The 23,804-nt window shown below is 35.8% G+C and overlaps 1 protein-coding gene across 1 annotated transcript in view; it reads left to right on the plus strand.

The window, feature by feature from the left end:
* Nucleotides 1-23,804, plus strand: part of LOC145291527 (uncharacterized) — a 1,250,821-nt gene that overhangs the window by 131,897 nt on the left and 1,095,120 nt on the right. The window lies entirely within an intron of this gene.

The following is a 23,804-nucleotide window of genomic DNA, read 5'->3' on the forward strand; positions in this document are numbered from 1 at the left end:
ACCTTCATGAAAATCGGTGGTTGAAAAAGTTTTTTGTTAAAGGAAAGAAACTCATTATTAATAACATAAAATGTTATCAGCCATTTACTGCCGCATTCCACTACGGACTGAAGATCGTTTTTTATGACTTCTGCCATTGCTTTGGACATGTACGCATTTGATTTTCTCTCATGTCTATTATAGAGTAGAGTATCATCAGTAAATATACTCATCTCAGACACTCCTGGGACACACCTGCATTGATATCATCTTGTTTAGATGTACGGCCATCGAGAGTAACCTGGGTTTTTTCTCTTGGATGATAATCAGGAATGACCTGATTATGTTAAATATTGTTTTATATGGCTGACGAAACAGATTTGACTATGTACCTGGTATTAGAAATAGCTACTAAATTACAAAAATGTCTGGGAAAGAAGGGAAACTGGCTCCAATTTATGCATAAGAAGATGAGTTTGCCAACTTCCTGAGCCATGATTTATCAACCCCGTTGCACTTTGTTGTTATTGCTTCTGTTGAATTGGACACTTACAAATTCTAAATTTTAATTAAACATATCATCATTACCATCACCACCACCACCACCACACCTTTCACTATTCTGCAAAGGTTATCGTATTTCGATGGGAGATTTGAAAATGCTGCACAAGATGGCGGCCATTTTGATTTAGATTGTAACTGCAAATTGTCTTTATAGAAAGTTCGATAAAAACAAAGGGAGTAACAGGTGTGGCATGTACAAATTGACTTTCTATTGAATATTGCATTAGCTTTTTCTAAGTCAACTGTTTCTTCAGCAATAATTCTTACAAATTATATGATTTATGATTGAAGAGAAAATTACGTTAGAACACGTTTATTTTGTAAAATATAATTTGTTAATTTTGTTCTTTTGCTTTTTTTTGGCTTCATGCCATTTTCTAAAATTAAAATTGGTTTGATTATATCTTTATGATATCAGCCAACATTTTAAAGCTTTCCTATGGTGCAACATATTAACATTTTGATTTTTTTTATATTGACCAAGCATATTTTTTCATTCAATTAATGATATTTGTTCATTGATTTTTAAATGTCTTTTTGCTATTCTTTATATAAGTGAACCTGGTGAACTCCAACCTTACTATAGGTATACCTCCTCCCCACTAAAGAAAATTCCACCCATCAAATCCTTAGTAAAATTCACACAATTTCCTGTAATCCAACCATAGTTTATTTATTTATTTATTATTATTGCATTTTCACCCCAAACAAGGCACAGTGCCACTTTGATGTAGGGGGCTACCATCTGGGACATAATTTTCAGGGATTCTATGTAGGGAGTTGAGCAGCAAGATGTTTGTTAACATTACACTTGAACTTCTGCATGTCAGTACAGTCGGGGAAGCAGGAACCCAGAAAGGAATTCCAAAGTCTAGCAGTCCTAGGGAAGAAACTATTAGAATAGGTTTTCTCGCATTTGGGGATCTCTACTGTATAGGGATGGGATTTTGCTGCTTGTCGGGTTTGTCAGGAGTATTTACGTCAAGGAGGTACAAGGGCTTGTATTTCGTCAGAATACCTACCATTAAAATACTTGTAAAACAGCCATAGAGATGCAACATTTCATTGATAGAACAGCGGTTGAAACCTAGCTGATAGTGAAGGACCTATTGGCGACTCTCTTTTGAACCATGTCTAAGAGCGAGACTAGTAGCAGATGTACCAGCCCAAATGTGACAACAATACTTCATACATGGGCGAATGGTGGCCTTGTAGAGATACAGGATACTCTCAGGCATAAGTAGCTTTCTAGCACGGTAGAGAGAGACCACCTTCTTTGCAGCAGCCTTGGCAATGCCCTCAATATATCTGTTCTAACTCATGTTTCCTATGAACGTTAAGCCGAGGAGTTTGAACAAAGGATTTTCAGGTAATGTATCATTAGCCATGGCTATTAGTGGTTGAGCAGATTTGCTTGTACTTATTAAAGGAAACAAGCTTAGTCTTAGCAGCATTGACCGTTGCCATTCATTTTTTGTCCCCATTCCACTGCAGACAATAGATGCGATGCGCATAAACTCTATGCTTCATTTTTCCACCAACTTTCACTCATGAATATCCTATACTTTCTGTTTTACCAGGGTTCATTGATCCTGCCACAGAGATAGTGGTCAGCCATCATGAACGTACACTATTACACGAACAGAAAAGAAGGAACCCTTACAACAAACGAGACAATCATACAAAAAATCTACATTAAGTGTCTACTTAGTATAAGTTTCCGTAACTCTTCCAGTTAAAATTGAAAATAGGTTTTCCTTGTGCATGTGAAAGGTCTTTATTAAATGAAATCTATTTTGTCACAAGGCTTTCTAGCGATTCCTTCATGAGTCTCTTTGCCTTTTGTTTTGAAGTAATAAGAGACCATGGTAACACTTTATATGAGTGGACCTCGTGAAGTCTTAAAGAAATTCCAGCCTTACTACTAGTTTTAATACAGATGAACCCCACCAATAAAAATGCCGCCCATAAAATCGTTCATAAAATTCAGTATATGTTCATTTTTCCGCCAAGTATCATTTATGAATGTCTTACAGTTCTTGTTTCATCACAGTTCATTGATCTGCAAGGATACTTTGGTCATCAGCTCATCAGCTCCTCAATAGTAGGCGTGATCCTGAATGATATAAAAACTGACTGGATCTCACATTCCAGAGTTCTACCTGTGTTATCTTAAAAGTGATCTCTATGAAAATAATTCTCAGACTATTCCTGACTTTAGAGGAAAATATCAGCCAAAAAGAGCAATATATCAGAGATATTGACGATTTTACACACACACACACACACACACACACACACACACACACACATATATATATATATATATATATATATATATATATATAAGGAACTTTGTGTGAGTCTTTGTGTGTATATCAATTCGCTCCCTACGAACTAACAGCTGGGCCAATTTTTTAGAAAATTTCACGTGAGGTACTTTATGTGCCTGACAGTGATAGGTTTTGTATTGGAATGTCTTTGATAAGTATCGATAATTGATAATAGAAATAATCCGATGAAAGAAAGAGCAGGCGATTTTGAACAAAGTTGACAAAGTTGATAGTCTAACATCACAAGTGTATTTGAGAAGTTTTATCACCACACAGGTCTAAAGCTCCTACATATACAACCAACAGTAGGTTCTTTGATATGGCAGGGGCGCGTTGAAAATTAATGTTTCTGTTTAGAGCACAATTGAACCATTATACTTGACTTTTGCATTTTTAAACTTTAATTCAAGCCATTACATATATAAAAGTAATTTCCTAAAATCAACAGTAAGTTCTCTACAGTGCAATATAGACTACAATATATTGTTGATTAAGTCAGTGTGGGGAGACATGTGAAGTTTCCTCCCGGTGCACCGCAATGTGCCCCAACTAGAGCAGGCAATCAATTGAATTGATTTAAGAATGAGCGATTTCAACGATTTCGATAACAATAAAAATATGGGAAGGAATGAAACTTGGTGGACAAGTAAGACATAGATTGAAGTTTATTTGTAACAAATATAGTTAGATTTCAGAAAGGATTGTGAACTTCATTAACGATTTCACAGTATTTTTGAAAATAGCAAATAACTCTGATACTTGTTTTTAGTTGACTAATTCAGTCTTGAATCTTTTTTTTTTTTTTTTTTTCTTATATTCAGATCCGGTGATAGGAATAATGCGATCCGATTAAAACACTGATGACTGAAACCCTACTTTACATAGTATAATTTATGGATGTTTATATTTCGTATAAAAAATCACATACAAGTCACAAAAAAGAACCCAATAAATAATCAATAAAATTTTGAAAAATTTTATTGATTTACTTTTAATACACAGAAAACCAATTATAAATATTTTTCTAGTTCTTTTCAAAGTTAATTGCTTTAGCAATCTGTTTTAAAAATCAATTGTTTTAGCAATCTGCTTTAAAAGTCAATGGATTTGTCATGTAATCACCGGGCAACGCCGGCTAGAAAGCATTATCTATCTATCTATCTATCTATCTATCTATCTATCTATCTCTATATATGTATATTTAAATAAGGGGGTGGTCACCAACAATGTGTATTTTTTAACATTATTTTATGATTCCGTGTCTTGGTTTTTCATTGAGAATTATATTTAAATCATTGTAATAATGTTTTTAAATCATTGAAATTGTTTTTAACGCGTTTCAGACGTTCTGTGAAGCGTCCTCTTCAGAAATTATTTTCAAAATGTGTTGGAGATGTAAAAATAGCATTTTCGTAGTTCATTTGAAATGTTTCCAAGAGGTGGAAACGTGTAAGTGTCTACTATTCATTGGAATGTTCAATTTTTATTACTGTTTTATTGGGCTGTGGTCAATCCTGTGTTGTGTTTCTCTCTCTCACTCTCTCTTTCTGCTTGTGTTTTTTCTTTTCCTTTAGGGTAGGATGCGTGTGTGTGTGTGTGTGTGTGTGTGTGTGTGTGTGTGTGTGTGTGTGTGTTTTCTTTTATTGGTTTGAAGAATGTGTGTACTTTTTTATAGTATTATGAAGTTATTTGCTTCCCTAGGAAGGTAATTGTGATCCAAGGTCGTTACTAATGTGTGTGAGGTTGGATGGGGGAGGGAAGAACCAGCTCTGAAATAAGGGTAGGCGTGCTTTCATTCTATTTTGATATTTATTTTTTGGATTCTTAGATTTTAGTATTGTGATTTTTCGTTTCAGTCTTAGACTGTTCGGGTATTCTTTATATTATGTTTGTTTAGAGGGGTGTATTTAAAAATATGTATAGGTTTTTTTTAATGTTTCTATTTATTTGTCTCCCCATGTGGGTATGGCCAGACCCAGGATCGGTTCCTAGTGTGGGGAAGATCTCGTTCCCCAGAGGGGAGGGGCCAATTGGAGGGGTATAGGTATGGGAGGGGGGATGATAGAAGGGATGATAGTTGTCTCAGTCATGAGAGATTTCTCCTCCACTGACTGAAGGGGGAGCGAGGTGTTGGAACATATATTATACTATGGTTATAGGTGTTTCCTAGTGTTGTTGGTTTCGAGGTTAAGTAGGGTTGGTATTGTTCAGTGTGTTGTATTAGAGATAGAGGTGTTATGTCTGTGTGTGGTTGTATGCGTGCGCGTGTGTGTGTTTTAATTGTCAGTTCTGATTTATGTGTGGGTGTGCATATGTATATGGATGTGCATGCGAGTGTGCCTTGCATTTCATGTTTTTGTGTATTGATATTAGGCTCTCTCTAGTTCAGGAGTGAATCTTGTTATGAAGTTTTTTTTCCTATGTAAGTAAATAAAAATAATTGTATGTTTGGATGATTGGCATTATTTTGAAGCTGTTTCCACTGCATGTGTGTACGTGTTTTGAAACATAGAAGTGTCTGTTATCTGCAATTTTGATGTTACTCTTATGTAAGGCCACTCTATTGCTGAAATTTTTTGGTGGCGCCTATGTAGGATTTGTTGCATGCTGTGCATCTTAGTGCATATACTACATTTCTGGAGGTGCAATTTAGATCCTTTTTTATTTTGAATGTTTGTGTTGGGTTTTTGAATGTGTATGTGTTTCCTTCTATTATTATGTCACATACTCCACATCGCGGTTTGTTGCATTTTGTAATTCCTTTTGTAGTGTGTGGGACGAGTTTTGAGGAAGTTAGGATGTGTTTTAAGTTTTTGGGTTGGCGTTTGCTTTTTATTAATTTTGTTGTTTTAAGTATGTTGTTTAGTTTGTCGTTCTGATTGAGGAGGATAAGGTTTTTGTTATCTGTGTAAATAGTTCTGGGTTGTTTGTGCTGTGTGTGGAGACGTATGCTAAAATTTGTTCTTTGTTGTGTTCTTTTGGGATTCTTAGTTGGTCTATGGAATTTTTTCAGCTAGTTCAATACCTTTCTGTATTAGTGGTAGTGGATATCCTCTTTTCCACAGTGTTATTTGTAGTTCATTCAGTCTAGTCGAACGGAGGTGTCTGTCTGTTACTATGGTGCAGACTCTACGTGCTAGGGAGTAGGGTATTGATTTTAGACAGTTTTTAGGATGGTAGCTTTTGAAGTGGAGGTATTGTTGAGTGTCTGTGGGTTTGTGGTAGATATCTGTGATTATGTTGTTGTTTTTGATTGTTACTAGGATGTCTAGGAAATGTAGTTCTCTGGGGCTTTGTTCTAGTGTGAAGTTTATTTTTGGGTGTAGATTTTGTAGAAGTGTGGAGTTCTCTGATATCTCCCCAGATGCTTCTCCAGAGGATAAAGCAGTCGTCTAGGTATCTTTTCCAAGATTTTATGAAGAGTGTTTTTATATTGTGCCCGTACTTTTGCTCTATCCTTTCATAAAGGGTCTCTTCTAGGAAGGCGGGTGTAAGGGTGGCATATGTCGGTGCCATTTTAGTACCCATTGCTGTGCCTAATATTTGGATGTAGTTGTCATTATTGAATTGGAAGGAGTTGTTATTGAGGAGTATGTCAATGCTATCAATCACGAATTGTTTATTGAATCTGGGGTGTAAAGTCTGTGTATGTTTGTCAATCCAATATGAGATAGTTTCTTTTCCTAGGTTGTGTGGGATATTGCTATATAGGCTGCTAACATCGAATATATATATAATGGAATAACAAAGTTGAATCGGTGGAAACGGTAAGGAGAGAGCATTGGAGATGCAGAAGGGCCAAAGGATCATGCTGTGACATGAATCAAACTCTGTGACGGATCAAGTTGCACGAGAAGGGAGGGCGAATGAAAACCGGATCTGATTTGTCAGGGGTTCCGGTTTTGAGTAACTTAATATATGCACTTCAAATCTGGTAAGACTTCGTTTTCGTCTCACAGAAAGAAAAAAAAAGAAATCAAAATTAAAAAATAAAATAGAACTAACTATACATACACCAACAATAAATAAAATGACAACAACAACAATTACTCCTTACAACGATCTGATGCACTGATTGAAAGCTCTTGAGAAGAATATGGCCGAACAACACCTACTGGGCGCCATAATATACAACATGCCAGCCGAAATAAAAAAGACCACTGAGTGAATTGAAAAGATATCCAAGAAAATCGGAAAAAAGAACTCAATCGTGTTCAACCAGACGTACTTGAATAATGACTTGCTGCCAAAACATACAAATATACCTAGTATTTTTTAGATGCGGCGAACTTTAAATTAAAATAAATCATAAAAAATATCTTTTTACACAAATATACCTGGTTTATTCAAAAGATCAATTTTTTTAGCATTTATAATTTAAATACAATTTCGGGAATATAACACAACCACCAACATCGAGGCTCGCACGGATATGGCGTAATTTAGAGGTCCAATTGTCACAAACTCTAGGCAGTAAATTAGGCTGTACGAACGGCTTTGATCAGTCGTAAAATATGATATTTTAATTTGTCCAGATTTCGTATACATTATTATAAAGTTGTGATTTCAAAAGTTAAAAAAAAAAGGATTTGGGTGCCATCAGCTAGAATCGAAACAGGAAGCAAAACTGTAGCATTCAAAGCTGCTGACGTTACCACTGTACCAACGTGACACGCACATGAACTGGTTAAAAATGAACAAACTGCATAACAATTTTTTCAATTTTAACCATTTTTAATCCTTATTTTTACCGGCTAAAGACCCATAAAAGAACGGTCCATAAAAAATCCAATCATTTGAGGTCCCTAGTGCTGCTCAGCAATTTTTAGTTTCGGAAGAGATAGAGTTTGAAAATATGGAGACAGACAGACAGACAGACAGACAAATATAGTGAGTTTTATGAATTAGATTTCAGCAATGATGCGCCAAATGTTATATATATATATATATATATATATATATATAGAGAGAGAGAGAGAGAGAGAGAGAGAGAGAGAGAGAATAGTGACAGCGAAACACGTTTCTATGATAACTATTCTCTCTTCTGTATATATATATATATCTATATATATATATAGATATATATATATAATAAAAAAATGCGACCATGAAAAGTAATATGGTTTAACATAGAAAAGGTATTCTAGTAAAAAATATAATACATTTATAACTTAACATATTGCAGCATTAATAATTGATTATATTATGTTAAATTGAATTTTTTTAAATCCTAATGCTACAATATTTTAGGTTATAAATTTATTATATTTTTACTAGAATATCTTGTTCTTTTCTTTTTCATGTTTAACGATATTACTTTTCATCCTCTCATTTTCTATTTCAATCCAAGATTTTTACAGGCTTTCAGTAAATTCACTTGTTCTTTGTTAATTTCAGTCTTATTTTTTGGCCCCATAAACATAACTTACAGAATGCACGGCACTCGTCTGCTTTCATTCTCTCTGTTTCACTTGTTACTTCTCTTTTCGCATGAGCAGTACATTAGTAGCAACACTAGTCGCAGAAGCGACTTAGTTGCTAGGGAAACCAGTAACAAAAAACGTCGCTCACGTATTTATGAATTTTTACGATTTGAACACAAGTAAATTCATCATAACTTTTTTTTTCCTGAACGAAAATTGAAAAAAAAATTTCACAATATAGCTGAGAAAGTGATCTATAAAGTGTAATAATTGTTTGAAATTTGGCCGAAAACTGAGTGAACGGTGAAGCTTTAAAGCAGTTCTAAATGACTAAAACTGCCACTTAACTATATATTCAAACACTACCGTGTTTAAATGATATATATTGAAATATTAAAAGCCTTTGATAGGGTATGGCATAAAAGTCTACTCCACACAATCTCCAGCTACTGTACAGCTGGAAATGTCTTTTCAATTATTTAATCATTTCTCTCTGACAGGTTCATAAGAGAAGTAGTTGATGGGCAGAAAGCAGAAGCTCACAGTATTAACACTGGAGTCCCTCAGGGATCCATCCTAGGCCTCACTCTCTTTCTGATTTACATCAATGATCTTCCAAATCACATCCTAAGATCATTCGTAGACATTTATGCTGACAACACTATCACTTATGACAACACTTCAAAGGCCGTAAACGACCACGTTCTCTCTTATTCTCTCTCCTCTGGTCTTGAGAATGTGGTGCAATGGGGACAGAGATGGTTAGTTAATTTGGATGCATCTAAACTCAAACTTCTATTTTTATATCGTCAACGTCCTGATTCCCGTCTGGCATCAATTGAAATGAATGTCTCTCATCTTGGGGAGGCTCCATGTTTTGTCAAGCTTTTAGGCTTGACCTTTACTCTTGATCTGAATTGAAACACGTACATCAAATCCGTTTCCAAGGCTGCTGGAAAAATGGTGGGATCGTTCTACCGCTCCTGTAGATATCTCACTGCTGATGCAATTCTCTTCCTGCATAAGAGCCAAGTACGTCTAAGGATGGAGTACTGTTGCCACATCTGGACAGGAGGTCCTAGAAGCAGCTTATCCTGCTTTGACACAGTTTAAAATAGACTTTGTAGCCTAGTGGGGTATGCCCTTTTCTCTTCCGTACAACCTACTTCCCACAGAAGTGAAGTTGTTTACCTGTCTTTGCTTTATCGTTATTTTCATGGCAAGTGCTCGTCTGAGCTTCAATCTATGATTCCCTCTTGTCCTGACTTTCACGAAAAACATTTGTCTAGTTGAAATCACTATCAATAATTTCTCCCACTCTTTATCTGTAACTAAACCTAAACGTAGATTCCATGAACAAAACGTAGATTCCATGAACTGCGCGCCTGTGGAACTCTGTTCCGTTTTCCTGCTTTCCAACTGACTACAATATGGTTTTCTTCAAGTCTAACATGAATAAATTTTTGATGAGCCAATTTACTTAATGCCCACTACTAACGATAGCTACGACATTTTCCCATTAATTACTGTACATTCATTAACCTTTATCTTCGAGTGGCCTCTGGGCCTTGATAAGTGATTACTCCTTTGTAAAAAAAAAATCTATTGAGAATAGTATTCATTCCATCTAAAATATTCCGTTACATAACCTTAGAAATGTGTTGATGTAAAAAATAAAAAATTAAATCAACTTTAAATGAAATTCATACGTAAGGGAATCATTTTTAGCTAAAGTCCCTTGCCAACCAAGCACCAAAATAAACATTTAATAGCTGTCCACGCTGTCTTCAGTGTTGAAAATTATCGGAACCTTTGTGCAAAACTTTTAAGAGTGAATACCAATTAATAGTTTTTCCGATAAGTGGTTGTCCCAATGTTTCTAAATCAATGAATTTCAAAGGCTTGTACACGTCCCCGCGTTTTTCATAAATCAGTTTTATTTGCCTATCACATGAAATGTACTCAACTCACTGATATATCATGTGTAATAATCAATAAAGACGAAGAAAATCACATACGACGGAGACCATATTCATCTAGACTTTAAAGAAATTTGTTTATCATTTTATTAATCAATAGCTGAACCCGTCGAAGAACCGGCGTTGCCCGGGGAAAGTTGAGGAAGTCTATAAGCTCAAAAGCTTCGGAAACGTTAGCAATGCTGAGCTGCGCGTACTGTGTAATTTTCGTACTGTTCCGCGCAATGTAAACAACTTGTTATGTTAATTGCTGAATCCACAGATTTAAGGTGTGTCAAATTATTTACAAGGCAGTTTGTTTCGTCAATAAAATGGGTCGTAAAGGTGGTTTGGGTAGTTCTGAAAAGCGTACTATTACAGAACAGCAAGCAAAAGGTAAAACTACCATTGAAATATCGAAAATGATAGGAAGGTACCAGCAAACTTTGAAGAACTTTATCAAGGACCCTACAAAGGTATGTAAGAGAGCTGATAAAGGTAAATCTAGAGTTGTTTCATGCCGTTCTCTACTCCAAATTAAGCGTGAATTTGTTAAACCCCCTGGACAGACAAATCGAGAAGTCTTTGACCAAGCTAGATTGAAAAATGCCTCAAAAAGTACCCAATATCGCCTTCTGAAAGAATTGGCACAGTCTGTTAAGCCTGTGACAAAGCCTCCATTAAAGCAACGTCACATACAAAACCGGTAGAAATGGGCAGAGGACAACATGAAAACGGATTTTTCCAAAGTTTTGTTCACGGATGAAGTGCGTGTCACTCTTGATGGCTCAGATGGCTGGAGCAAGGGATGGATCCGAAATGGACGACATCATCATTAGCGTTTTAGGTGCCAACAAGGTGGCGGTGGGATAATGATTTGCGCTGTTATTATCGAGAGTCCCAGAAGGCGTAAAAATGACGTCAAATGCTTACATAACTTTTCTGAAGGAGCACTTTGAACCATAGCTGAAAAAGCAAAGGTTGACGTTCAGAAGAACCATTATTTTTATGCAGGATAATGCTCCCTCGTATGCAGCAAACAAAAACAAAGATTGTTTGCAACAACTGGGGTTCTCTGGGCTACAGAAGATGGAGTAACCTGCAAATTCACCAGATTTTAACCCAATCTTTGGAGTATCATGAAGCGACGTCTCTATGCAAGTGGACGCCACTTTAAAATGAGTTGTGAGATGCTCTCCAAGAGGTATCGTGAGGTATAACTGTTGACGAAAACACAAATTTGACTAATTCTGTGGACCGAGCTCTTTTACAAGGCATGCATAAAAAAGATCGCATATCCCATAATAATTATGTCAACGTAGAAATTGCTATGTAGTTATTGTGTTCTAAGTATGTTTCCTAGTTTATTTAATGGTTGAAAATATTTCAATAAAGAAGTTATGGGTATATTGTGTTTTTTTCTCAACCGCGTTAATAACGTGACACACTGTAATCAACAGATATTCCTGTTTTCTGTCATAGTTTCGCTTGTACTGCTTTAAATACGTTTATTTTCTAACTGGAGTAGCTGAATAGTATTGTAAGCACTTTCTCAAAGTTTCATGGATTTTTATTCACTCGTTCCTTAAATATTTAAAAAAAAATGTAAACTCGTTAATTTGATACGCAGTGTATATATATATATATATATATATATATATATATATATATATATATATATACGTGTATATATATATATGTATGTATGCATATATGTATATGCAAGGGAGGTAACCCTAGATATAAAAAAAATGATACCATGAGAGTGACCTCCCTTCTAAACAGAAGGATCGGGTAATAATACGAATTCAAACACCAAGCAAATAAAGAACATTAAAATAAACACGCATAAATATAAAAATAAAATTATATAAAATTATATGATAATTGAGAAAGGAAAAAAATACGAAACTACCGGTTAAAACGTAAAACTATCTTCACATAACACAAAAAGATGGAGGAAGTGAGGAGGCATGGCTTTGGAAATCTTTTTACACAAATACGATGTTCAGTATGTTAAAAATATACCTTTTGTTGTAAAAATCTAATGGATAAACATCTGAAGAAGTTGATGGGGACAGGATATTTTTATGGAAACATAAATCGTAAAATTGCCTACTCATCAATGAAACAGCTGTAATGGAAAAATACTGGAAATAAATGAAGGTTATAAAAGAAAACGTGAGTCTTTGAATTTTCAACAACATTTTACACTATATATATATATATATATATATATATATATATATATATATATAGCAAAAGCAAATAAAAGACATCTAATGTATATATAGCAAAACAAATAAAAACGCGCGCACACACACACACACACACACATATATATATATATATATATATATATATATATATATAGATAGATAGATAGATAGATAGATATAGATGTTATTTTATTAGTTTTTTGTCTTTGTGATACGTTTTGAATAAATTCAACTCGATAGGTAAAAATGCACTTTCGTATAAATAATTGAATTCATTCAAAACGTATCGCAAAAGCAAAAACAAATAAAATAACATCTACGTAAATCGCGATATATCCAAATAGTTGTGCGAGGTTGTTCAGTGATAAGAGTTCAGGCTTCTTACCATGAGGTCCTGATTTCGAATCTCGCTAGATCAGCCACTCTGGTGAGTTGTAGACGACGAAACACGTGTCAGTGGGTAATTATGTTTTAAATATATATGGGACATCGTCGTCGTCGTGTCGTCGTCAGTGCGGCGGCTTCTACTCGTATCCGAGCATTGGGACGACAACGCCACTCCAGGTCAGACGTCAGAGGACCTGCAGTCATTAGCAGACACATATAACTCTGCATATGAAAGGTTTGGGATGCAGGTTAACACGGACAAGACCAAGACCCACGTCCAACATCCGCCAGGACAGACGCTCCCAGCCCTTAAAATCACAATTAACAACCAACCACTAGAGGAGGTAGATCAATTCTCTTATCTTGGAAGCATTTTAACATCTACTCCTACATGCAAGAAGGACGTGGAGAACAGAATAAGGGCAGCCCATTCCGCCTTTGGACAACTCAACTGCCGCGTATTTAACAACCACACACTTACGATGACCACGAAGATAATGGTGTTCCGGGCAGTTGTCCTCTCCACGCTCCTATACGCCTGTGAAACGTGGACACTATACAGAAGTGAAATAAAATATCTGGAACGCTTCCAACAAAAAAATTAAGGCAAATTATGAAAATAGCCTGGCAGAGCCATACCTCCAACTCTGAGGTACTGGAATGTGCCTAAATGACAAGTGTTGAGGCCACTATTATCCGCCTCCGCCTCCGCTGGACAGGCCACGTTCACAGAATTCAAAATTCAAGGCTTCCCAAGAGAATGATGTACGGAGAACTGGCAAAAGGAACCAGACCACGAGGAGCAACTGACTAAGACCACTCCTCGTGGGAAGAGGCTGCCAGGGATAGGAAGGTGTGGAGGAACGCTGTACACCGTGGCAGTGATTACTTTGAGGAGGGAGGGAGAAGAAGGGAAGTTTGGAAGGAGGAGAAGGGAGCGAGAGCAAACCCATCTCCCTCCCCTCCCCTGTGAGCAGCTCTTCCGCCATAGAATCGGACTGTACAGCCATGTATCACATAGGCACCCACCCACCGGACGACATGGGAGATGCATGCATATAAAAATGTGAATAATTGAACCACGAGGAAGTATAAAAGGGTCATCAAGTAACAAGTGTTACTTAAAATCATAAACCTAGTTTTGCAAATGAAAAATGGAGAAAAACGAAAGCTGGGTTGAAGAGTGCGTACGTTCTGGTATGCGGCCGACTTGAAAATCTCCGTTTCTAGATTTTGGATGTTTTTTATATGAATTTCTGACTTCACGTCGGCTTACTATTTTGACGCGTACGTGTTTATTTGTCGTTTAAAATGAACTGTTTTACATGTACTATTCATAACTGTTGAACATACCATCATCAACCGACATCTTTTATGTACAGACGGTCTATTATATAGACTGCTATGATATACACTCTCTTCGTCATTCATCAAAGAACTCATCTCACTCTCATCGTTATGTACAATCATTCGTTTGTACATGTAATTGTCTCTTCCTCTCTATAAACATATTTTCAATACGTCCACGTCATCGTTTCGTGTCAGCATCATAACGCGAGTTACACGTCTATAAGATTTGGCCTGCCACCAACAACATAACATCTGCATAATTTGGTGCAGCCATTATATACATACGGAATATATACGCGCGAAAACAACACACCCGTTAGTACATGAAATACAACACTTATATATATATATATATATATATATATATATATATATATATATATATATATATATATATATATTACATGGAGTTCACCACTTATCAAGGCCAAAGGGCCACTCGGGGATAAGGGTTATTGTGTGTACAGTAATCAAAGAGACAGTGTAGTAATAGTATTGGAGAATTGGTAAAGTGTCATTACTTAAGGGGGCTGTTCATCAGGAGTTTGTTTGTGTTGGACTTGAAGACATCCAGGTTGAAATCGGGAGGGAAATGGGCAAGCGGAACAGAGTTCCACAGGCGTGCAGTTCTAAGAAAGAAGCTTTGTTCATGGAATCTACGTTTTGATTTAGGCACAGATAAGGAGTGGGGAAAATTATTGACGGTGGTTTCAGCTAGTCGGGTGGTTTTGAAAAAGATTGGTGAGGTGAGGGCAGAGAATGGAGCTCAGACGAGCACTTGCCATGGAAATAACGATAGAAAAAAGATAGACTCGCTACATCTCTTCTGTGGGAAAGGGGTTGCAAGAAAGAGAAAAGGGCATCTCCCACCAAGCCACGAAGTCTATTTTGTACTCTGTCAAGGCAGGATAGGCTATTTTTAGGCGTGCAGTTCTAAAAAAGAAGCTTTGTTCATGAAATCTACGTTTAGGTTCAGGCACAGATAAAGATTGAGGGAAATTATTGATAGTGGTTTCAGATAGACTAGTGTTTTTCGTGAAAGTAAGGACAGGGGGACCGTAGATTGGAGCTCATACGAGCATTTGCCATGAAAATAACGATAAAGTAAAGACAGGCCCGCAACGTCTCTTCTGTGAGAAAAAGGCTGTAGGGAAGAGAAAATGGCATCCCTCAAGAGGCTCCAAAGTTTATTTTGAACTCTTATTCAATCAGATCTGTAGCAGCAGCGACACTTTGGGGGGATAAATAATTCATCATGGCTAACGCTGGATCCTAACTTCAACGCACATACATGGACTCTTTTCTCTTCCCACAAGACCGTCTAACTTTTCATCTCCATCCAATACACATCGGCTTATTCCACTACTAACCCTTCTTCTCCTTTTTCACATTCCAACTAACGAAGATAATCAATAAAATTTTTATAAAATCTTAGAATAGACTTTTGTCGTCACGTATTCTACAAGTCTGTGTTGGTAAGAAATTCCATAACTAATCCACATTTTTGTATATAATTTTAAATAATATATTTTATACAATCAAGTAAATCTTTGAAAATAATTTTGCTCAAATAATATTGTAATTACAAAAAGAAAATTGTTAATAAATTCAAAAAGAAAATTGTGAAAAAATGAGTTACGTTAGTGCTAAGAGTAAGCTAGAACTATTAATGCATAGGCAATACGACATTGGCGGCATCGATTAGAATGTCTTTGATGTCTTTTATGTAACGATGTTCACCACAAACAGACACTCCCACATATTTCTGTAAAAAAAACCATTTATCCCGCGCTAAATAATAAAATAATAGTCTCTGCTAGTGTATATTTTTTAGAAGGGTTTACTATATATGTACGACAAATGAAGGCATGACACAAGCACAAGACACGACAACTGACTCCCGCTGATTTTGTATTCGTGCGACTTTAACACGTCATTCAACCAGCCTGTAACGACGGAAACGCACGACTACTGCTGTTGATTCTATATTCAAGGAATCTCGCCATGTAAACAATAAAACGAATTTAGTCACAATCTTCCGACATGAAAAAATTATAAGTTTATTTTTGGCAAATATCTTTTGATGTTTCACAAAAAATAAACTGTCGATTACACATAGTTTTATGGTTGAATATTATGACTAAATCCGTTTTGTTGTTTACGTGCCGAGATTGCTTGATTAGAGAATTAGCAACAACCAGTGGTCGTGCCTGGTCGTCCGTCGTCACAGTGCTCGAATGACGTGCTCAAGTTGCACGAAAAAGGAATCACCAGGAGCAGTTGTCATGTCTTGCTGTACCTTTGTCGTGCATTAATTTGTTGTATATAAATAGTAAAATTGTTTTTGAGAATTATTTTAGTTCTTGCCGAAATAATTTTAAATGACGCAGTGGTGCGGGGATAGTTGTCTGACTTGCTATTTGTTTTCTGGCTTCCCTTACCACTTGGAAATGGTTTCGTCGGGGAAGAGTGATAAAAAAGTCGTTTTTTTGCCATATGTTTAATCGCTGCTTGAGCATCAACTGTTTTGTTATTTGAAAGCAGGTACTCTATTAGAACAGTCACGTGTTCAGTCGGTTTTGAATAGCTCGTTTCTCGCTGCTACTTGTTATTTAGTCTCTAGTCTTTCTGTAACTAATCCAGTCAGTTCATATTCTTTGTGATGAATTACCGAGTCGAAAGGATGAAACTTGTGTCCAACATAAAGTGAGTCAAGTACAAAATTTACAATCGACCGTAAATTTAAAAATTGACCCAGCACGAGAGTAGGTCGGAAATATTTATTACAGACTATGAGATACTCGATAAATAATAAATTTTTAACTATTCCGCAAGTTTTCCAAATGGATAGTTGACCATTCCGCACTTTTCCAAATGAATAGTTTACTATTCCGCACTTTTCCAAATGGATAGTTAACTATTCTGCACTTTTCCAAATCGATAGTTAACTATTATGCACTTTTCCAAATCGATAGTTAACTATTCTGCACTTTTCCAAATGGGTAGTTAACTATTCTGCACTTTCAAATAACAGTTTTCGGGGTTAAGTCCGCCACACACTGTTGTCAAAACTTGCTACCTCAACATACAGATCAACTCAGTCTCTGAAAATCAGGCTTTTTATTCAACCTGGCAGCATCTCATTTGCATATGACGCGACGAGAAATCTCGTTACTTCATGAGATCACTAGCATACTAATAGAAGCAATATCCCTTTTTTCTTTGTTCATTTTGTCTGCCACCAGACACTAAAAGCTGCACAAAATCAGATTATTACTAATTTTTAAGACATTTAAATCACAGTCAACAGAATCGCCATGTATAATAAGGTAAACAGCTACCTTGGGTTGTCACGCTTGTTGCTGGACATTTTAACCATCGTTGCGTCGAGAAGAACCTTTTGCAACAGTTTCTTCCCAGAAATCTACGATCGCGTTTGGTTGATGCCACGAACAAAGGAATAAGTCACGCCCCATTGAATTCGAAAGATGAAAATGATGGAGTGTTATTTAACGTGTTATAGTCGATAATAAGATTTCGTGAATGGAATAATTTAAACATATTTCTTTTTTCTATGGGCGGAATTTCATTGTAATTTCTTTTGCAAGTCTCGTCTCTCTTGCAAAGCGCGAAAACATTCGACGCACATTTCATGAAACCTCAAACAAATAAAACACCAGGGTGGAAATGGATTTATCTGTTCAACAAAAGCAATTGGTTCTCATAAAGAAACAAATATTATGTAAATAGGCATCCCTTCGTTCATAAATGTTTATTTATAAAATGTGTCTACACAAACTCAATCTATGCATATTGATTTTCTGCGTATAATATGATAGTAGAACGGCATAATCACGTTGACACAGCGATTCCCGCTGGATCACCGAAGTTAAGCGACGTTGAACTTGGCCAGTACTGAATGGGTGACCATTTGGGACTTCCGGATATTGTATGTGCTCTCTTCTTATCTCGACCTTGTTTCCATGCGTCCTGAACTTCTTATTGCCACTGGACTTAAACAGTGTCGATTCAGGATAGATGTGGTTAAAGATTGCGCAATAGTTGCCTCATAATTATACGCGCAGCTGTCCCTACATCGGGTATCCTTTGTCTTTCGGGACTGAACGGAAGAATCGAATATATTAAACTAGTTTATACTCGATCTTTGAGCGGCGTTCGTGCAGTATCGTGGCAAAATTGTTAGAAAATGACCTCCAGACTGTAGTGGAATGCGACCGCAAATGGATGGTAACATTTAATGCTAGGAAAACTACTCTCCCTTAACAATTACAAGACCCCTCTCCAACCCCCTATATCCATGACAAATAACACTCTACCTGAGAATTATCCCTTCAGACTCCTCAGCCTAACATTATGAACTGCAACAAATGCATAGAGGACATTGCAAAGGCTGCTGCAAAGAAGTAGAAGACTACTCACGCCTGAGAGTATCCTGTACCTTTACAAGGCCACCATTCACCCATGCATGGAGTATTGTTGCCACATCTGGGCTGGTGCATCTACCACTAGCCTCTCCCTCTTAGATAAAGTTAAAAAAAAAAGTTGTCAATCTAATCGGTCCCACTTTATCAACTAAGCTCCAGCCCCTGTCTCATCGCTGCAATATTTCATCACTGTGCCTGTTTTACAAATACTTTAATGGAATGTGTTTTGATGAACTTGTTTTACTTGTACCCCCTCGACGTACATATCCCCGACAAACCCGCTTAGCAATAAGATCTCACCCCTTCGCTGTTGTTGTCCCTAAATGCCAGAAAACTTTCTATTCTAATAGTTTCTTCCCTCGAACAGCTAGACTTTGGAATTCCCTTCCTGCTACCTGCTTCCCTGACTGTACTGATATGCAGAAGTTTAAATGTAACATAAACACATATCTTGTTAATCTTTCTTAGACATGGACCCAAATAGTAGCCCCTTACGTCCAAGTGGCAATATGCTTTGTAAGGGGTGAACATGAGTAAAAGAAATGTTAAATTTCATATTTACTTAGCTTCTATCTCTTTATAGCTAGTATGAACAAATATTTGTGGAATTTTGTGTGACCATACAACATTTAGTATTTGCACGAGAGAGTAAGTAATTACGGTAAATGTATTTGCGTTTTGGTTTTATTTGCAAAATATTAGAAAGTGTGCTGGAGACTCTTTATATCTACTTTTTTGCCTTAGTTTTAAATATATATTTATAGCATTTTTGTGTTGCTATATTATGTTGATATCGTTGAATTTACAAAACACGTATCTAGTTAAAAATCCCTTAGATTTAGGTGTGATTCGAACTCGGGTACTGACAACTTAAAACCTACTACCTTCGTAATATTTCTATTTACGCAGGAACAGGCAAACTCAAAAACCATAACGTTTTAATATGTAAATAAATGTATGTGTTTATTTGTATACTAGTCATGAAACAGCAGTGGCATTATCAGCCCTAGTGTATATAATCGATGTATAAGCCCCCCCCTCATTCCTTGTCATCTCTCTAGCGTTGTCGTTCCAGCTCGAAATAGGAAATAATATACAGGGTGGCCCACTTAAAAGTAGCCCAGAAAAATGTAGTAGAGAGGAAAAACATTCTTTTATTGTTTAAATTACCTGCCGTGTAATAAAATATGCTGAAAGTGCTCTCCGTTGACATCTATGCATTTCTGAACATGTTTAACAACATTTGCAGATACTGCCTGTTGATCTTCTCTGGTGATTCTCTTATTAGCATTGGTAATGTTCTCCTTTTAGTTGGTTTAGATTGTGAGGATTATTTGCATAAACTTTTTGTTTTAAAGTCCCCCAAAGGTAAAAATCACATGATAAGTCCGAGAACGCCATGGCCATAAACCTTTGCTTATTGTTCTCTCTTCCGTGTCATGAACTCGTATCAGTGATCTGTAAGACGTGTTTCATGTAGCGCCATCTTGCGTGAAAAAGAATTGTATTTTGCCTTGTGGTGTCAGTTAATCGTTAAGAAAAAGATTATAGTAATCGGGCTACTTTTAAATGGGCCGCTTAATCTAAAAAAAAATTATTAAAGATTAAAGAGATCGGGCTATTTTAAGCGGGCCACCTTGTATTATTGTTTTGTGGCGTGGTAAATGCCATCTTTGGACGACGATAGCGTCTTTGTGTGTAGCCAAGAACCACACACTCGTTTCATGTGAGTTTGGGCGTAAATGTCATTGTTTTAACGAATGAAGTATATGAAAGATTTGTGGAACATACATAATAAAATGAAAATAAAATGAAACGTTAAAATAATAGAAGGGAGTCACCAGGTAGCAACGATTTCCTAAAACATAAACAGAGTTTTCTAAATGAGAAATTGGAGAAATACAAAATTTTATAACAAAATATTCTTATACAAAGAAACAAAATATAAAATTAAAAATGTCAGTAAGAAAAAGGTTTACAGTACAACACATGTTTAGATAAAGAAGTTGAGTGAATAAAAGTTACTTGTAGAAATGTTTATTGTATGAATATGTGCGTATTTGTATGGCATAATCACGTTGACACACCAGTTCCTGTTAGATCACCGAAGTTAAGCAAAGTAAAGCCTGTTCAGTACTAAAATGGGTAACCATTTGGGAATTCAAGGTGTTGTATGTGCTCTCTGCTTATCTCGGCATTGTTTTTAGTTGTCCTGGACCCAAGCAGCGCCTTGCGACGGAACCCAATCAGTGCTAATTAAAGAAAACGTGTGGTTGAAGATTGTGCAACCCTTGCCTCACCATTTCACATCTAAATGAAGACTGAGGAACAAATTAAGAGAAGCGAGAGTTACAGAAGCTGGCGATAACACATCTACAATGCATTGTCTATTCTCCATTAAAAAATAATGATAACAATAAGTGTTCTACTTTATATAAGTTCAAGTGACATGTTTAAAGGGAAAGTATGACGATAGGTTCCCCTCTCATCCACTGAAATAAAGAAAAAGCTCAATTAGCAAAGTTTACGTGTGTAATTCTTGTCGCAATTCGGCTGTTTTCCTCGAGTTTTTCCCGACTTGATTTAAATGGAAATTATCTACTCCTTTTACTAACATTCGATGCTAAGCGGCGCTTTATTATTATGACTATTTGGAAAGTCTTCTAAAGAATAGTGTCGACAGTTTGTTTGTTTGTTTGTTTATTTGTTTTTGTTTTGTTTTGTTTTTTTTTGTTTTTTTTTGTTTTTTTGAAAAAGAACACGTGAACAGACATTCGTTCAAAATTGGAGAATGCGTTTATTTTGAGGGAAATAGCAAGCGAATCATAAACCGCAAATTAAAAACTTCCAATAATAAATTTTCACAGGATTATTATATATATTTAATAAAACACAATCAAATATCTCTACAATTATATAAATGAAACTTTGTCTCTGTGCGTGAGTTCGTTCCTTATAGCCTCCGAAACGGCTGAACAGATTTTCTTTAAAATTTACAGAACTTTAGTGTATAAGTTTGGGAGTAATGTTAGTTAAGTTTTGTCTCAGAATACCCCCGGTAACTGTCGGTAATCAACAATCAAAACTGTTATTTTAATTTATCTATCATCGGTAAAGCCATTTTTCCATGTCATCGTTTAGCAACAATGATAAAACAACGGTCGTGAACATTTTACCGAGGGTAAGTTGATGGCGTGTTTTGTTTTTTTTTTTTTTTTTTTTTTTTGTGTTTTGTTTGTTTTTTGTTTTTTTGCATCACGTAGTCTGTAGGTTCAAACTCCGCACGTAAATTTCTTCATGTTTTTTCTCATAAGCTGCAAAGAATTTTATAAGACTTGAAAATTTACGTGGTTTTTGTTTGTTTGTTTGTTGTTGTTGTTTTTTTTGCATGGCGTGGTCTGTAAGTTCAAACTTCGCACATAAATTTCTTAATGTGTTTTTTTTTTCGTTAACTGAAAAGAAGTTTATATAAAATAATTTTATAAAAGAAACTGTAGGTTCTCTAGAGTGCAATGTAGAATGACATATATTTTGGACTATGTTATTGCATGGAGGCATGTGAAGCTTCCTCCCGGGCGATTTCACGGATTTCGATGACAATAAAAATAAGAGTGTGAAATATTCATTGATCATCATTCAATCCCGGGCAACATCGGATCTCCCTGCTAATAAAATATAAATTAAAAACTGAAATCAATTTAATTAATATTAAATTTCGCAAATTCAGAACTCATCTGTTAAAAGCAATGCATAACTGTTAAGGATCGTTTTAACTTGATACAACTCTGCATTCAACAACATTAAAAAAACATGGTCACGTGCCATCGTTTGACAGTTGAACTAGTGTGTCGTTTTAAGGAATACGATGTGCTGGTGAGCAGAGAATAGAATTGCCAGATCTGTTTAAACTATATTTTAACTCAACTTGCGAGATAAAATGAGTACATTCTTGGATCAGAAAAAAAAACTATTATATATTTAAAACATAATCAAATAAATATATAAATTAAAAACTGAAACCAATATAATTACGATTATTAAAATTTGTTAGTGCGCATACAGATGTGCGTGAGTTGAAGCTCATATGTGAGTTACTGGGTCCTTTCGCCTTGATAAAAGGGCATGGGGTAGTTTGTGGAGAACACGTTTATTTGGTTCCTTTCGTTCGTTCAGCTGATGGGGTCTCTCTGTAACTGATTTCCTTAGTTCGCACTGGCTAACCACATTCATATATAAGTGTTCTTTTTGAAGTTTGGAAAGATTTCAATTGGCTGAAAAATTCTATGATTTAACATCTTTATGTTAAAAGTCATTACCATTAGGTAGTGACGATGAAAGCGTATCGAAACGAATCGAAGGAGATAAACAATTAGAACCATGTGTTTTAGTATTCGTTGGAATCGCATCAAGATGTCTGCTCTACCACAGTTTTAAATCATGAAATCAGTATTTTCACAATGCATTTAAAATTTACAGCTTAGTTTTTTTGGTCCTCGACAAAAGGACGGTAAACTTGTCCGTTCGTTTGTATGGCCGTTCGCCAGTCCGCATTTTTCTCATTAATTACGCCTTGGAATTTTTTGAAATTTTACACAGACATTAAACATGATATGAGTAAAAAAAGTAACAGCACGGATTTTCAGGGAAAACTCCGGTTGCTCCCCTAGGGGTGCCTTCTGGGTTAAAATGACTAAGATTTACACTTTTGTGCTTATTTAAAAGAAAAAAATATGCCTTGGATTATTATAAAACCTTTGGAAAAGTTGTAACTAACTTATGTATATATATAAAAATGTAAATGTTGGTTCGTTCGGAATTAATTGTCTAAAAAACCACTGGACGGATGGCTTCCACGTTTTGGTATAATATGTTTACTATATCCATGTGTGTTTTTATATATTTCTTTTTAATTATAACATTATACTTAATTTTTCTATGATAAATAGGTGGATTTCTTTGTACCGAGAGGCCATTTTTTTATTTAGGGACAGTTATTTATTACCGCTTCGTGTCACGTGACCAGTGTTACAATTTAGCGGTTTTCCTGCTATATCTGGAGATTTCGGTTACAATCTAGCGGGAAATTCTAGAAAATCTGGAGGTATTTGGCACCCACACACCCGCATTAGATTATTAAAAAATAAAG

This window comes from Euprymna scolopes, chromosome 12, assembly GCF_053919585.1.
Source record: "Euprymna scolopes isolate OS-2025 chromosome 12, ASM5391958v1, whole genome shotgun sequence".
Classification (NCBI taxonomy): domain Eukaryota; kingdom Metazoa; phylum Mollusca; class Cephalopoda; order Sepiida; family Sepiolidae; genus Euprymna; species Euprymna scolopes.